The sequence below is a fragment of the Lagopus leucura genome, unplaced genomic scaffold, assembly GCF_019238085.1.
Source record: "Lagopus leucura isolate 7727_CA_CO unplaced genomic scaffold, USGS_WTPT01 Super-Scaffold_100002, whole genome shotgun sequence".
Taxonomy (NCBI): Eukaryota; Metazoa; Chordata; class Aves; order Galliformes; family Phasianidae; genus Lagopus; species Lagopus leucura.
Window position 1 is genome coordinate 12,207,727 of NW_024962263.1, and position 14,208 is coordinate 12,221,934.

At 41.8% G+C, this 14,208-nt stretch overlaps 1 long non-coding RNA gene across 2 annotated transcripts in view; it reads right to left on the reverse strand.

Annotated features, from left to right (window-relative positions):
- LOC122179299 overlaps positions 1–12,986 on the reverse strand; it is a 47,736-nt gene extending 34,750 nt beyond the window's left edge. For both annotated transcript variants that reach the window (XR_006178634.1, XR_006178633.1), the window contains exons 1-2: positions 12,880–12,986; positions 6,836–6,921 (exon numbers count right to left, since the gene is read on the reverse strand). This is a non-coding gene — a long non-coding RNA (uncharacterized LOC122179299). The remainder of the gene's footprint in view (positions 1–6,835; positions 6,922–12,879) is intronic.
- Between the last annotated feature and the right edge of the window lie 1,222 nt (positions 12,987–14,208).

Sequence of the window (14,208 nt, forward strand, 5' to 3'; positions counted from 1 at the left end):
TAAGTGCATTTTTCTCAAAGACTTTAGCTTGGCTGAAAAATTCAATTTTTTTTCCCCCACCACATGGACTTTTCTGCTATGAAGCACAAACAGAATCCATCCAACAAAGCATCTAAATGCATACTTAACTTCAGTGGATCTGCTCACACGTTTACAATTCATGGTACTTATATTTCATGGATGGAATAGTCAAAGGAGCTGATGGAGGATGGCTGCAAACCCCACTGGCTTTCTGGGCATCTGACTCTACTATTTTCTAAAAGCTCTCTTAAAAACAAACAAACAAACAAACAAACAAACGCGTTGAGGCTCAAGAAAGAATTTTCAATACCATGTCAATATGCTATAATTCAGTGGCCAGATACAGTGCTATTAAGTGAATGAAGCAGTCACAAAATATCTCTTTGCCATGCCTCACAAGAACAGAAGAAAGAACAAAATCTGTGTGTGAGCGCTTTCAGCATTCACTTGATGTGACTGCTCAGTGCACAGATGCCCTTGAGCTCGTCACAGTTACCCAGTACACACTAGACTGCATATCCAGCTGTTAACCACCACTTTGACTTTGTGTGCAACATTATTTATAAAAGGATATGTTTAGAGTGTTGGAGATTATCATCAATTAACTTAGAACACCAACCAAAACATAGGAAAATTCAATTACCTATCCTGTGCCTCAGTTTCTTCATTTGAGAGAATGGAAATGACAATTCCATCTGCCTCCAGCTGTTTTCAGAAAGATGTTAGAAGGAATTTTTTTCTTTTACAGACTGTTTCCTGCCAAATGCTAGATTTTTATCTGAAAAGATTTGGCCATTATATCTATCCCAAAGATCTGGGGGAAATGGTGGGAAAAGTATATTTTTTTGTTACATTTTGTTTTTGTTTGAGTCATACCCAAATTTTCCAAAAATGCTTTTGGAAAGAGAACAGCATTGGACTATGTCCAGCCAGAAAGGCTAAAGTTTATGAAAATAATAAATAACTAAAACTGGGACTTTTGAATGGAAATGTTTAGATAAACTAAATATTAGTGCTTCAACACACAGGTGCTTCACTGAATTTTTGAGTCAGAAGTATAGAAGACAGGAAATGAGTGGGAGAAGAAATCCCCATTTCTTTTTTCTCCTGGTATATATATTTAAATGGAAACAGGAAGAAAATAAGATGTCATGTACAGTACGTGATAGTGATAGAGTTGGCTTAGACCACTGACACATCCTTGTGCTTTCAGTGACTCATCTACAGAGGTCAATGTGAATTAAAATTGAAAGTGGAAAAGTTTTGTACAATTTATACCAAATGTTGCAAAAACTAAGACTCCAAAGTCAACAGATCAGTTAAGTTCAAATAAGCACGAGTCTGTGTCCCATTGACGGCAACGGCACTTAACATCACACTTCAGTACATTAGTACATATTAGTGTCATAAAAAGGTACCTTCCACAGTTGCCTAATAAGTGTAAATTAAAAAAAGAAGGGAAAAAAGAATAAAATTCTCTCTGGCACTGCTGTTTGGTGTCAGCATGGCATGTCAGCATGGAGTGCCACACAAGCTCAGGAGCTGCCTGGACAAAGCAGATCATGATTTGATACCTCAGTCACTAATAAACACCAGCTTACCCCCAGTAACCCAAGAGAGATATGTAATAATGTTACGGCAGTTATCTTTCAGTTCAGTCCATGCAGTTAGGACCATGCTGCATTATTAGCTCAACTTGTTCTTTACAGGATTTGGAAACAATTCTCACCTGTCTATACTGAAACCATGCATTTCTCGTGACTCACCTCTTTGGTTTCCATAGAGGTAACCTCCACAGAAATTGACACTTTTTGTGAATCATTCTCATCACCTTTGGCAACAAACTCCAGGCTTTTCTTAGTGATCTTTAAGCTGGACCCTAGAGTACCCACCGCTCCTTTTGCACAGACTTCAGAAAAAAAACAAATAAAAGTCTGACTCACAAAATATGAGATCAAAATCTGCTCTTACCATTAGTATTGTCAATGGTCTAAAACAAGAATAACTGTCCTTCCAGAAACATCTGAAGGCCTTTGAACCTGAGGCCAAAATGGCAGAGTTGAAAGTCTGTGAAAGTCTGGCAGGATACATGCACCCATGCATAACTGAGGAGTAGAGGTAAAAGCTCTGGCAGTCACCAGGCATTCTCCTGGGCTCCAAGAGCCATGACTTGCTGATGAGTTAACAGCTGGCACATGGGCCCAATTAATACACTTCAGCCTTGGAATGATTTTTCTAGTTCTACAATGAGGTTTTCTTTCCCTTCTTTTTTTTCTTTTTTTGTCCTTAACAGATTTCTGGTAACGCTTTTTAACATTTAGAATACAGTTTTTTTGAAATAGAGATAGCTGTTTCTGTTAGTTACTAAATTGTTGATGACTTGACTGAGAATGCAGTTCATAGCTTGAGAGACGTGAACGTGGAGCATTGAGGTCACTTGTCCTTCCTGAAGATGGACGAGAAGAAATCAAGAGAAGGCAAATATCGCAGGAGGAAAAGTGGCATAGTATTGAGAATAAGCTGCTTTCAGAGAGAAAGAGAAAATAGAGTAAAATTAGGATATTTTGATCTAGTAAACTAAGTTAGTGAGGCCCGGAAAAGGGAAAGTTTGAATCTCAGGCCAGTACTGGCATACGTTCATCTAATGCTTATACTGCAGAACATCACACGTGAAAGTTGTGATGTTTTGAAGCTTCTGAAGTGATCTGCATGCACATTCCTGGGTCTTTTATTTAGAGCTGAATGTCTGAATTTCCCTTAGTAGTGCTGAAAATCCTGCTCAAAATATTCCTCTACCCTGACAGGCTGAGCAGCTTGTGTTGTAGTGTAATGCTACATACATTTAGTCAGTGAGAGAGAAGAACATCAGAAACACTACATTTGTGGGTTTTGTTTTTTCCTTCTGAATTTCATAGAACTATAAATTCTTCTTTCACCTCAAATACTGTACTTGCCAGTCCAACCTTAGGCAATCAGAAGGTAAACATGCAGAAGATATACACACGGAACAGGCAAATGTTTTTATCCTATTTACTATTTCTTTCAGATTGAGTAGACCAAAATCACGCATACTCCTGAACTGACCATTTGTGGTTGTGCACACTACCCAGGAGAACGAAGAAGCTACCAGCTCTTGTGGATGAATAACAGCACGTTCTTTTCCCCATCGTCTTCAAGATTTTACAAGGTCCAATCCTGTTCCATCTCATTTTTCTTCCAAGAGATATAGCTCAGCAGGGGGCTACTGCTTTCCCATCAGCTTTTATACATTTACAAAACATAAATTAGTTCAGACCACGTTAATGTACAGTTCTGCTAGATCCATTACAAAAGCTGGAATTCCTTCCAAGCCAAGCAGTAGTGCTTTATTTCAGATTACTTTAAATCATAACTGGCCTTTTCTGCCTTTTGACTAATGGGATGTGATACAGGAGATGACCTTTGATTGGGCATGGTTAGATCTTTGGTTTGACTTCTGCTGTTGTTGGCTCTGTTTGCAGTGAGAACCAACATAGCTGCTAGCTTCTGCAGAAAAAGGCTCTCCTCTGGTGATTTTGTGGGTTGTTCACACTGCAGAGCAAAAAGGCGAGACCATGCAAAAGGGTATGGCTTCAGGTGGTAAAAGTGGAACAAGTAGCTCTTAGAGAACAGGAAATAAAGCTGATACACAAGAAAGATTCAAACCCAACAGTGTGAACACCTGATTTTCAGCTGTGCCTGATTTCCATCTTCCAGAAGTTCCCAGACTTCTGCTGACATCATTTGGTGATAAAGGTGCTCAAAATCTCTAGAAACTGCAGTTTTTCAGTTTTCTTCTACAGAACTATAGTTTGATTTGCAAGTCCAAAACTACCCTATAAAACCACACTGTCTGTAGTTAGAGACAGAGGTCTTAGCTGTTCCTTAGAGTTCCATACCACTTAAACTCTGGCTTCCCTACTGCCATAAGTCTCACTGTCCAAAGCTCTAGCATAAACAAAGTATGGAAAACAGCTGTTTAACTACCTTTGGCAGGCCACTTTGCTAGACAGCTGCCAACTTTGATGCTTTCCAAAACTGGTATTGGGTATGCTAGGTCTTTTTAGAGGCATTTACTTTGCAGTGGCTATATTTCCACATACAGAGAGATAAGGTACCCATTTTTTTGGGAGGTAAATCCCCTTCTATTTGCTTTCTCACTGCTTTCTAAGGTGCAGTGTACAAAAGAGCTCTCCAGTTTCACAACATGACCTACCAAGGATCCAATGCTGTGAAACCAAATGCAAGAAAAGGATCTAGAGTGAAAGTTCACAGTGAAAAACAGACAAATGATAATAAAACACACACACACTCAATATGGGAGGAAAAAAAAAAAAGAGGTGGTTCTGTAAAACCAGTCTGTAATTTTCACGTTGACAAGTAGTTTCCACTTTTTCAGTTTACTCATGACTGTGAAGGATCAGCTATCATTTCTCAGACATACATGAGTAGGTGGACCCAGTGCCCTGAAGAAACTCTGGCTCAAGTAAACGCCTTGTGTTCTTCCTACCTAATCTCCGAAGCCATTTCAATTGACTTTTAGCTTTTGTTCCTGCTACTAAAATCAGTGCTATATTTCCTGTCTAAAAGCAGCCACATTTCAGTGACAGGTGATGTGAGCTCTGCAAATACAGAGCCAAATTCCACTGCAACATAAGAACATACACTTATGATAAAAACGGATTTGTGCACTATGACGCAAATGGGGCTGCTCTATGGCTCTATGAGACAGGCAGAGGATAAAATCATCTTTATCATCTACTACCATTAATTAATGCTATAGAAAACTGCTCGTTAATGGAAGACTAAACAACCAGGTTTGAAGACTGAAGTACCATACCTGCAACATCAGCAGCCCTGGGTTGGAGCTGCACTTCTATGAAGTGTGGCCTCAAAATCCTGTGTGTATGTGTGTGCAGTGACCCAAACAGAAAGGGAGTTTTTGACATGTAAACAACTATTTGTCTTCTGTACTCTTGAACGTAGACCCATTATCTTATCGTTCATTAGCAGACTACTGAATTCACATAACTGGTAATAGTTTCTGGAAGCTGTTTGGCAAGAAGATATGGAAATTACTAACTCACAGCTGGGTAAGAAAAAATGGCAAACATGCATGTTGTGCTTGCTCTCTTCCTTCACCCCTTCCCTCCCCCCTGCACTCTCTTCCTTGGACACTGTAGATTTATGGCCTCACAGTATTCACAGATGATGTTTTCATAGTCACTAATGAGGTCCCAGCAGTTTTTTAACAATAACAGGACATTACTACTCCTAAGATATATTATGTGATTTCCCCATTTTTCTCCATTTCGGCTGAATACTCAGAAGTGTGCTAGCTGAAAAATCTCCTGTTTTATTATTATTATGATTGATGGTCTGGTCATGTGATATAAATGACTGCTGAACTGTAACTTTCAAATTGTGAATTTGTATACAACCTTAGAATGTAATCTTTTAACACATTGTTCATGGGTTTGTACATACAAATGCCAAAACAATTTTTGGCTGTTTTTGTTTCTAGAGACAAAAGGGCAAGACAGCAGAGATCACTTTTCAGTACTCTTGTGCATTCATTTTTCCTCCCTACAAGAATCTGGCTTCAACCCATCACAGTTGGCAGTGTACTCTGAAAATATTTAATGGTAATAATTGAAAATAATTGTTTAGAAAGCTATGACCTTTCAATGTTTATTCCCCGATTCAGGAAAGCATTTAAGCACTTATTTTATTTTATTTTACACCTGTATTTAAGTTACACTTACTTGGAGATAAGGTAGATTTTGAAGGCTTTCTTTTTTTTGAATGTAAGTTCTTATACATAAACTCTTAGATAACAGACAAGTAAGTTTTATTTAGGATAGTCAGGAGCATGCTGCTGTCTTAAATCAGATCTAGAAGTTTTTATCTTTTGCTTGCTATCATTTGCAGTCATAATGTTTACAAGCTCTTACAGAAGTCACTTAACATACAAGAATTTCATATGCTAGTGTGTTCATTTAACAAAGCAGAATTAAGGAGATCAACTTCTTGCTCACCTAGACCTCTGAAGTACCAATTTCCTATCTTCTCTTCTGCCTATGAACTAAAATCCTTGCTTTAAAGAGTGTCTTGTTCCTGACAGACACAGGGATAACAAGCTGTAGTTTTTGTTTAGCAAACATTGATCCTGAGTTTGTAGCGAGGTGCTCATTGTCAGGAACTTTCTTCTGTTCAAGTCAGATTTGGTGATAGTTTGTTAGATTTTAATGCTGCAATTTGTAAGCATGGACACCAGTTCTGTGCTCCTTTTTAACTGCAATTGCCAGATCTAGCCAACACATGGTTCCAATTTTGCCCCACCTCAAATTCTTATGATGTAAATTTTCATGGAAAAGTGTCACTTTGAAAACCAAAAAGCTCTATCAAGCAACTTAACATTTCATCAGCAGATATATTTGCAGCTATTATCAGCAACTTGCTCTTGGCAACATCCCAGTGCACTCTCCCAACAGTGGATTTTTGCCCCTTGTTAGCTGTTAGAGCTGTAATATTTTCCTTGAAAATTACTTGCAAGACTCTTATCCCCAAGTCCTTCGTATCTCCCTCTTTCTTTGAAATGCTTAGGCCATTTCCAGCCACTGAAAAAGAGCCAGTCCTTTAGTGCAGATGACTGAAGACTTGGAAAGGGAGAGGAAAGTCACAGAACCACAGAGGAAAATGAAAATGTTCTTTTTTTTTCTTGGAATGATTATGTCTCCATCCAAGTTCTTCTGGTTTCCCCGGTTATTATACTCTTACAACTTGGTTATCTTACCTGCCTGACAGTGCTGAAACAAACACCAGACAGACCAAGGTTTCCATTCCCATTTTGCAATTGCTTTTCTTTTCCTTGGGACTTAACTAGAAAAAAGAGAAACAGGACATTAGTCATGATCAAAATTAAGAAAATACCAAGTTGTCCCATGAGTGACAGAATTAGTGAGCCTGGCCTCCCACAAGACTGTCCTCATTCCTCTGCCTATTACATCAAAAACGTGTTCGTATTCCCTGTAGTGCCAGATCAGAAACAGACAGCATTTACTGTGGCCAGCTGATGGTAATGCATGTGGCGAATGACCAGTTGGCTGCAACCAAAGAAAATAGATAATGGCTAAATAGAAAATGCTTTTCCTTTGGGTGTCTGGCGTGGGAGCAGGGAGACTCTTCCCCATCCAGCCACCAATTTTCTTGAAGTCTGTGATTTTCTACACCTCTTCTGCGTTTCTTAGGAATTGTTTAATGGAATTCAAAGTGATTTATATTGGGAAGAACCAGCAAATACGGTGATTACAAAATCACTGTCTCTGTACAAATCCATCGAAAAAATAGGGGATACCGCTCTCTGTGCAACAGGTGGCCCTGTCCATTGCAGGGATTTGGGGGCTGTCTTTGCTCCTGGGAGAGGCAGAGACTTCTAGATCCTGCTGACATCTCTGACTTCTGGAGATGATGCTACTGACTTTTCCAAAACTGCTTATTACACAGGGACCTCTGGTTGTGAGCTGGTTGTGAGAAGTAGCAATATGCTTTAAACAAGAAGTGACAGTGTGGCAGTCATCCCTCAGAGCATCTGATTTGGAGCAAAAAAACCCAACAAAGTGCCAGGAAAAGCAAGGCAAGACAAAAACATGGATCCATTTCCCTGCCCTTTTTATAGATGTGTCGTAAGAGTCTCCATCTTCTCTCTCTCAAAAAAAAAAAAAAAAAGCACCAACTTTCTATGCTTAAGCTCAGGGAAAGGCTCTGAAGGACTGCTTTGGGAGGCAGGATGAACTGTGGTGGTCTGAGCACTTGGCAGAGTATCTTGTAAGAAAAGAACAGGTTCCTGAGATGCTTTGTTGGAAATAAAACTCTCCAGCATACACAAGTAGAGCCTTCACCAGCAAAGAGGAAACAGCAGCCCTCTTTGTTGAACTGCTTGTTAAGGTACTGCTGCTGAGGCGTGATGGCAGGCAAATGTGTTGCTGTTGTAATTGCACAACAGATTAAGACAGTTTTCTGAATAGTTAGTAAGAAATACTAGCCAGTCAGAGGTAAGGTGGCTACGATTCTGGAAGCCCATCCTTGCTTCTATTCTCTTTCCCAGCTTCCAGCTGCGACCAGCCTTGCCCAGGGGCAGAGGACTGACAGCAGCTCCTGGTTTGCTGGGTCTGTATGTACTTATCTAAGCAGCTAAAAATGTGTTGTATTGGGCCAGGTGCCCAGGGCTGGTCCTGCCAGCAGGCTTGGCTGGTCCAGGTGGATCCCATCATTCTTAGGGTCCTTTCTGAGCAGATCCCAGCAGTGGGCTGGAGGGCAGGCTTGACAGAGAAATGTTTTCATATAGCACCACTTGCTTGCTGTTTGGAGGGCCATGGCTCCATCTGACCGTTGGGGAAAGTGAAGCCAATAAGGAAAGGCCGGGTTCCCAGAATGTGCTTTAGACTTAAATGCCCTGATTTGGAAAGGCATGAAGGCATCAGCTCTTCCCATTGACTCTGGTTGGCAGTATAGGCCCTTCATACATCAGATCACTTATTTAGAGCCCTAAATTTAGAACCTGAACTCTCAGCAAGACAGGAAATATCAGCCATGGGTTTGCCACTGCTATGTGCACAGCAAAAGTATATAGCCCTGCCTCCAGCTGCTTTTCAAGCAATTTGTCCTTTTTTTGTCTTTTCAGGCAATTTTAATCCACTCAGGGCATTTGTTATCCTCCACTGATAACATGAGGTGCCTATAATACAATTTCTGTTGTCAGCTACCATCTCTACTATTAAGCACCCTGATGTTCTAAAAAGCATCCTAAAGGAAACTATATTTTTCAATTCATAAGTGTATTTTTATCTTCAGAGCGCAACCTCCTTCTGCTGAAAGCTAGAAAAGCCATTTCAATTTTAGATTTAGAGGACAGGAAAAGCCCAGTCACAGATACAAAGATTCACTGAACCATGCTCTTGCTATTACAGGGTCAATCTGTCTCCACAGTTCTTGCTTTTGTTTTAACTGGAACAGAGGAAAAAAGATTAATAAGATTAAAAAGGAAGAAAAATTTTCTCAGCTCATTTCCATTTTCCCTTTAGTTCATGGTAGTGATGGAGAACAAGTCAGTGTTACCAACACAAGAATACTCAGTACGATGAAGTACTACCCAAGGTAAAATCTTTCATTTCAACCACACAATTATTTTCTAGTTACGTCCAGCTTAAAAGAAAAGGCGAGAATGACTTGGCTTAGTCTGAAGTACTGAATGTGGATTGACAATTTGCAGCTTCAGGGACCTCCTCCCCTCCCACGCATAAATTCATGAGTATAGGGATAATATGATAAATATATCTGTGGGTCATTTGAAATTCCAGATAATTTACTGCTAGTAGATTTCTAGTTGGAGAGTTTCTTTCCCCAGCCGATTCAGTATATGCTGTTACCAAAAATCAAAATCAGCCCCGTACAAAGCTGCTGAAAGCTTTATGTGCTCTGAGAACACACCACACCTAAACGCAGTCGGACATTGTTTCCTTGCTGTAAGAGAGATTGCAGAGGGTTACAAATAATAGTTCAGTTGCCCGGTGTATTTTTAATGGATTAGTAAAGTTAACAAACGGTATCTTATTTCTGGCTCGTTCTGATGTAATGCAATTCTTTCAAAAGCATACTAGATGTTCCAGTTTAATGACCCTTCCTCTTTTCAGGGAACAAATATACACGTCCCTGTTGCTCAGTCTTTCACAGCAACCTTTTAAAAAATATCTGGGGACAGGACAGCATTTGCCCTAACTGAGTTAGAAACGGTTGAGTTCAACTGTACTTTGTGATGAGGAATTGTGACAGCCAGGGGACAGCTTTCAGCAAGCTGAATTTAGTGGAGAGGATGTCAGGACACCTTCCCCAGGCAAAGCACTGGCCTGCTTAGAACTACCACTTCTCTCCGGGTGGTCTCAGCTTTTCACTGACGTCTGATGAGCTTCTGGCAAGGGCTGCTTGTGTCTGTGTGTGGGTTACACCCAGACATCATGATCCTAACAGGGCAGGGAGTGGGAATCCCTTTTGTATTTATTTATTTATTTATTTATTTATTTTCTTTTAATTGTGACTTTCTTCCATTTGAGCAGCCACTTCAAGATCCTGCTTCTGGTTGGAAGGGTGGGGTGAATGATTTCCTCTTCCTCCTCCCTTCCCTTCCCTTCCCTTCCCCGCTCTGGGCTCTGTTGCACACATCACTTGGCGGGGAGAGGCAAAGGGGAAGGGTGGTTCTAATGCCAAGAGTTTGGAAAGGAGTGTGAGGATATTTAACCTGATTCCTGTTTCAGGAAGAAATATATGCAGGAACAAAGTGCAAGGCAAGGAAAAAAAAGAATGAAAAAATCCCAAGCCCTGGTCCCAGGAGAGTACAGAGTGTGGATGATACACCGCAGTAACTACTCTCCTAAAATGGCTGATTCCCCATATCAGGAAAAGAAAACAAAACAAACAAGTGTCGTCTCCCACCTCCCTGCCCCCCGAACACACAGGAGTTGAAGATAATTTCAAAAGATTAAACAATCCAGTTAAAGACCTTGTAAGATCTGTGCAGTCAGACCATCATGTTAAAGCTTCTCTCTTTAAAATCCCTCTCTCACTGCACTGACCCACTGAGATGCTGCAGCTTCAAAAAGGTCCTGTGAACAGCAGACACCCAAGAACCTGTGAAACAACTCAGCAACAGCAGTGCATTCCCATCCTCTGTCCCCCATCTAGGAGCTGCCCCAATGAAGTCTGAGCCATATCAAGACCCTGCCAAGGCCCTCCCAGCTCCACTGCCCAGCTGTCCTGACCAGGTCAGCCCCCTGCGTGTAGCCAGCTTTATTTTGGTGGTATTTCACCGGCACTTTTCAAATCAGTCAGAACAGTTACCCTCATAACCACCAGACCATAAAGGACTGAAGCTGAGATATGAATGCTGTGGTTCACACTTCACAGTATGAAGCATTTTGAGAGCTAAGGATAGCAAGAGCACCCTTATGAGGAGGAAGAAGCCATAGGAGAAGCCTGGAGCATCTCTACTATGAGGACGGACTGAGGGAGCTGAGCATGTTCATTCTGGAGAAGGCTTCAGGAAGACCTCACTGTATCCTTCCTAAACAGAGTTTATAAACAGGAGGGAGACCAAGTTTTTGCACTTTCTAATAGTGATGGGACAAGGGGGGAAAGCTTTATACTAAAAGAAAGGAGATATAGATGAGACGCTAGGAGGAAAATTCTTACTCAGAGGACAGTGAAACAGTGGCACAGCTGCCCCGAGAAGCTGTGGGTGCCCCATCCCTGGAGGTGCCCAAGGCCAGTCTGGATGGGGCCCTTGGCAGCCTAAGCTGGTGCAGGCAGCTCTCACCATGGCATGGGGCTGGAGTTGGGTGGTCTTTAGGGTCTCTTCCAACCTAAGCCATTCTATGAATCTATGACTCTTCTCCTTTTTATTTTTTTTTTTCAGCTAGTATGAATGAAACTTAGAAACTAGCTACTTATGAAGGTACCTATACCAGTTGTATGAAGGCTGTGCGACAGTGGGAAAACTGACTGAACATCACTGCCCCATTTCATCAGTAGCTGAGATGATGCCTTCACTCCGCAGTCAAATGAAAACAGTTTTGTCTTAGCCCTAAATCACAGTTCCTTATTCTTTTTCAGACCAGCCTCTTGCAGTCTGATGCAATCACAGCAAGGCTTACTGACTGCTGCAGTTAACACAGCCAAAAGTGTGCTGTTTTCGACTTCCCAGCTCCAAACCTCCACACTTCCCAACATATCCTACCGGGAACCCCACCAAGCCCTATGCACCCCGGGGCCCAGGTGCTGTGGTCACACCTGACACAAGAAACAAGGAAGATAGCTTGAGGCTGTTCGGCTCACTCCACATTACTCACACAGCCCTTGAGGCTGGCACGGAGCAGCAGAAATGTGGTTTGCTGCCTGTGTCCCACTGCTGTATGCTGGCGGCAGGTCATGCCAAGGGGAAATCTGCTCTCTTGGAGACGCCAGCACAGCCTGCTCTCTTTCAGAGCGCGATGGAAAAGGCCCTTCTTTGTTCAGTGTTTTTACTAAGTGTAAAAGTGTAAAACCCTTCATGGCTTGCCATCTGGATGGAAATTGCTCCCCTGTCAGGGGCAGACAGGTAAAAAGCAGAGCATGTGGGTGAAACCCTTTCTGCTTTGCTCCAAGTTTTGGTGTGGAAAGCATTCGGTCTCTGGGGTGATTGCTGCCATATTTATATATAATAATAGTAAATACTATTGGAAGAACAACAATAACTTGACAAGCATCAGCACCAAGCAGTACTCTGAGGCTGAAGTGAGTCCCAACCCTAAGAAAGAGGAGGCTGGGAAAGGCACCGCACGCTAGGTGCAAGCAGAGGTTGGAAATGTGCGTCTCAAGCAGGAACAAAACGGAGCATGTGTTTGTGGAGACTGAGTGGGGAGCGGGACAGCGAGGTGGTGCAGGAGAGCTTGCAGGGAGGAGGGCAGGCAGAACAGGAGGGTGTAAAATACAGCAAAGGGCTTTTGTGAGATTTCTGGCAGATGCTTGAGCAGGTGGAATGCGGAGCATGTTTACACAGTTCGTATTTCAATATACTAAGAAAACACGCAGAGTCAGGCTCTAAGCTGTTATTAAGCTCCCCCCCTCCTGCCCAACCACTTCTTTAAAATCTGCCTTCAGATCTCGAATGGAACTGCTCTCTGCTGGACTGATGGCGCTGGGGCAGTGACTGTGCCACCAGCTGAGAAAACAAATTTGAGAAAGAGAGTGTGCGCTCAGGTTAACAAGCCTTGGGCAAGCAGGCTCCCCCTCCCTGTTCCCTGTTCTCACCTCCAGTTCCCCAGAGCCCCTGGAAATAGTGTGCGTTGGTAGGAGAAGCCGTCAGGCATCGAATGGCGGCCCAGCTTCAGAGCAGCGAGCGGGAAGGAGAGGGGAGATTTACAACGTTCCAGTTTTGACTTTTTGCATAATGAAAACCAGAGGTCTAATAAAATACAGCAGCAGTGACACTGTAGTGGGAGGGGGGAAAGGAAAACAAACTTTTAGGATAAAATAAACATTGTGCACTCAAGTAAGGAGTCTATCTCTATTTCCATCTATGGATACAGACATAAACACATTCTCCTCCGCTAATTCAAACTAAGGAGATTAAATCCAGGTAAACTGAACACGAGATAGGTAGGAACATTTCCCATTAGCAAGTCAGCCTTCAGCAATCTACTCCAGAAAGGAATTTTGTCCAGAGGACTATATGTGTGGCTCTGAGGTGTTGCTACTCACCAATATTCAGAAAGGAACCAAGGAGATATAATTTTAGAAGTTCTGGGCTTGTTCAGAATGATGAAAAAGGGGGAATATTGCATTTACATTTGTATTATTTTTTAGGGATAATTTTTTCTTCATGGTATTGGAGCAGAGGAGTACATCTGAATGCCTCAGTGGGCTGCTTTACATGCTGTGGGATAAAAATCTCATTGTGCAATAGCTTCAATCATGGATAGACATAGTGCTTCTCATCTTTAAAACAATGTAGAAACATGATGATCAGGATATATTGATCAGTTACATGAGCTGATGAAACTATGAGGCATGCATGGCAACGTTCATCCCCCAGAGATACTGTGTAACACTTTTCCTTCAGAATTGGAATTCCTCCATGGTGGAAAGAAAGAGGCCGTGGGATGCATTTTTTGCTGCTTCCAGTTGTTCAGAGAAGTTCAGCTTCTGAGCTTAATTCATACATTGATTTCATCCTCTGTTGATGATCCTGGGAAAATCATTCAACTTCAACTTCTCCAGTTACTCATCCGTATAGCAGGTATTTTTATTTTGGTTAGGAAGCTCAAGTTTCTATTTGCAGTTTTTACAGGAAAAGTAGTATAAAGGGAAAACAATTGTCTAAATAGCAGTAGCAGCAAGTCATATTTACAATTCACAAAGGGCTCCTTTGAAACGTATTTGTTAATTCCGTACTATTTACTTGGGCGTGAGAATGGCACAGCCTTTGGCCACATAGTTGCCATATTATTAGTGACATGTTCACTAATAAAGTCACTGTGTCCCAGTGACAATGAAATACAGCATTTGCAATCCAGCAACCTCATCCTGCATCCTGTTCAAGACCACAGGCAGACAGGCTTGCCAAGCACCTGCTCTTGT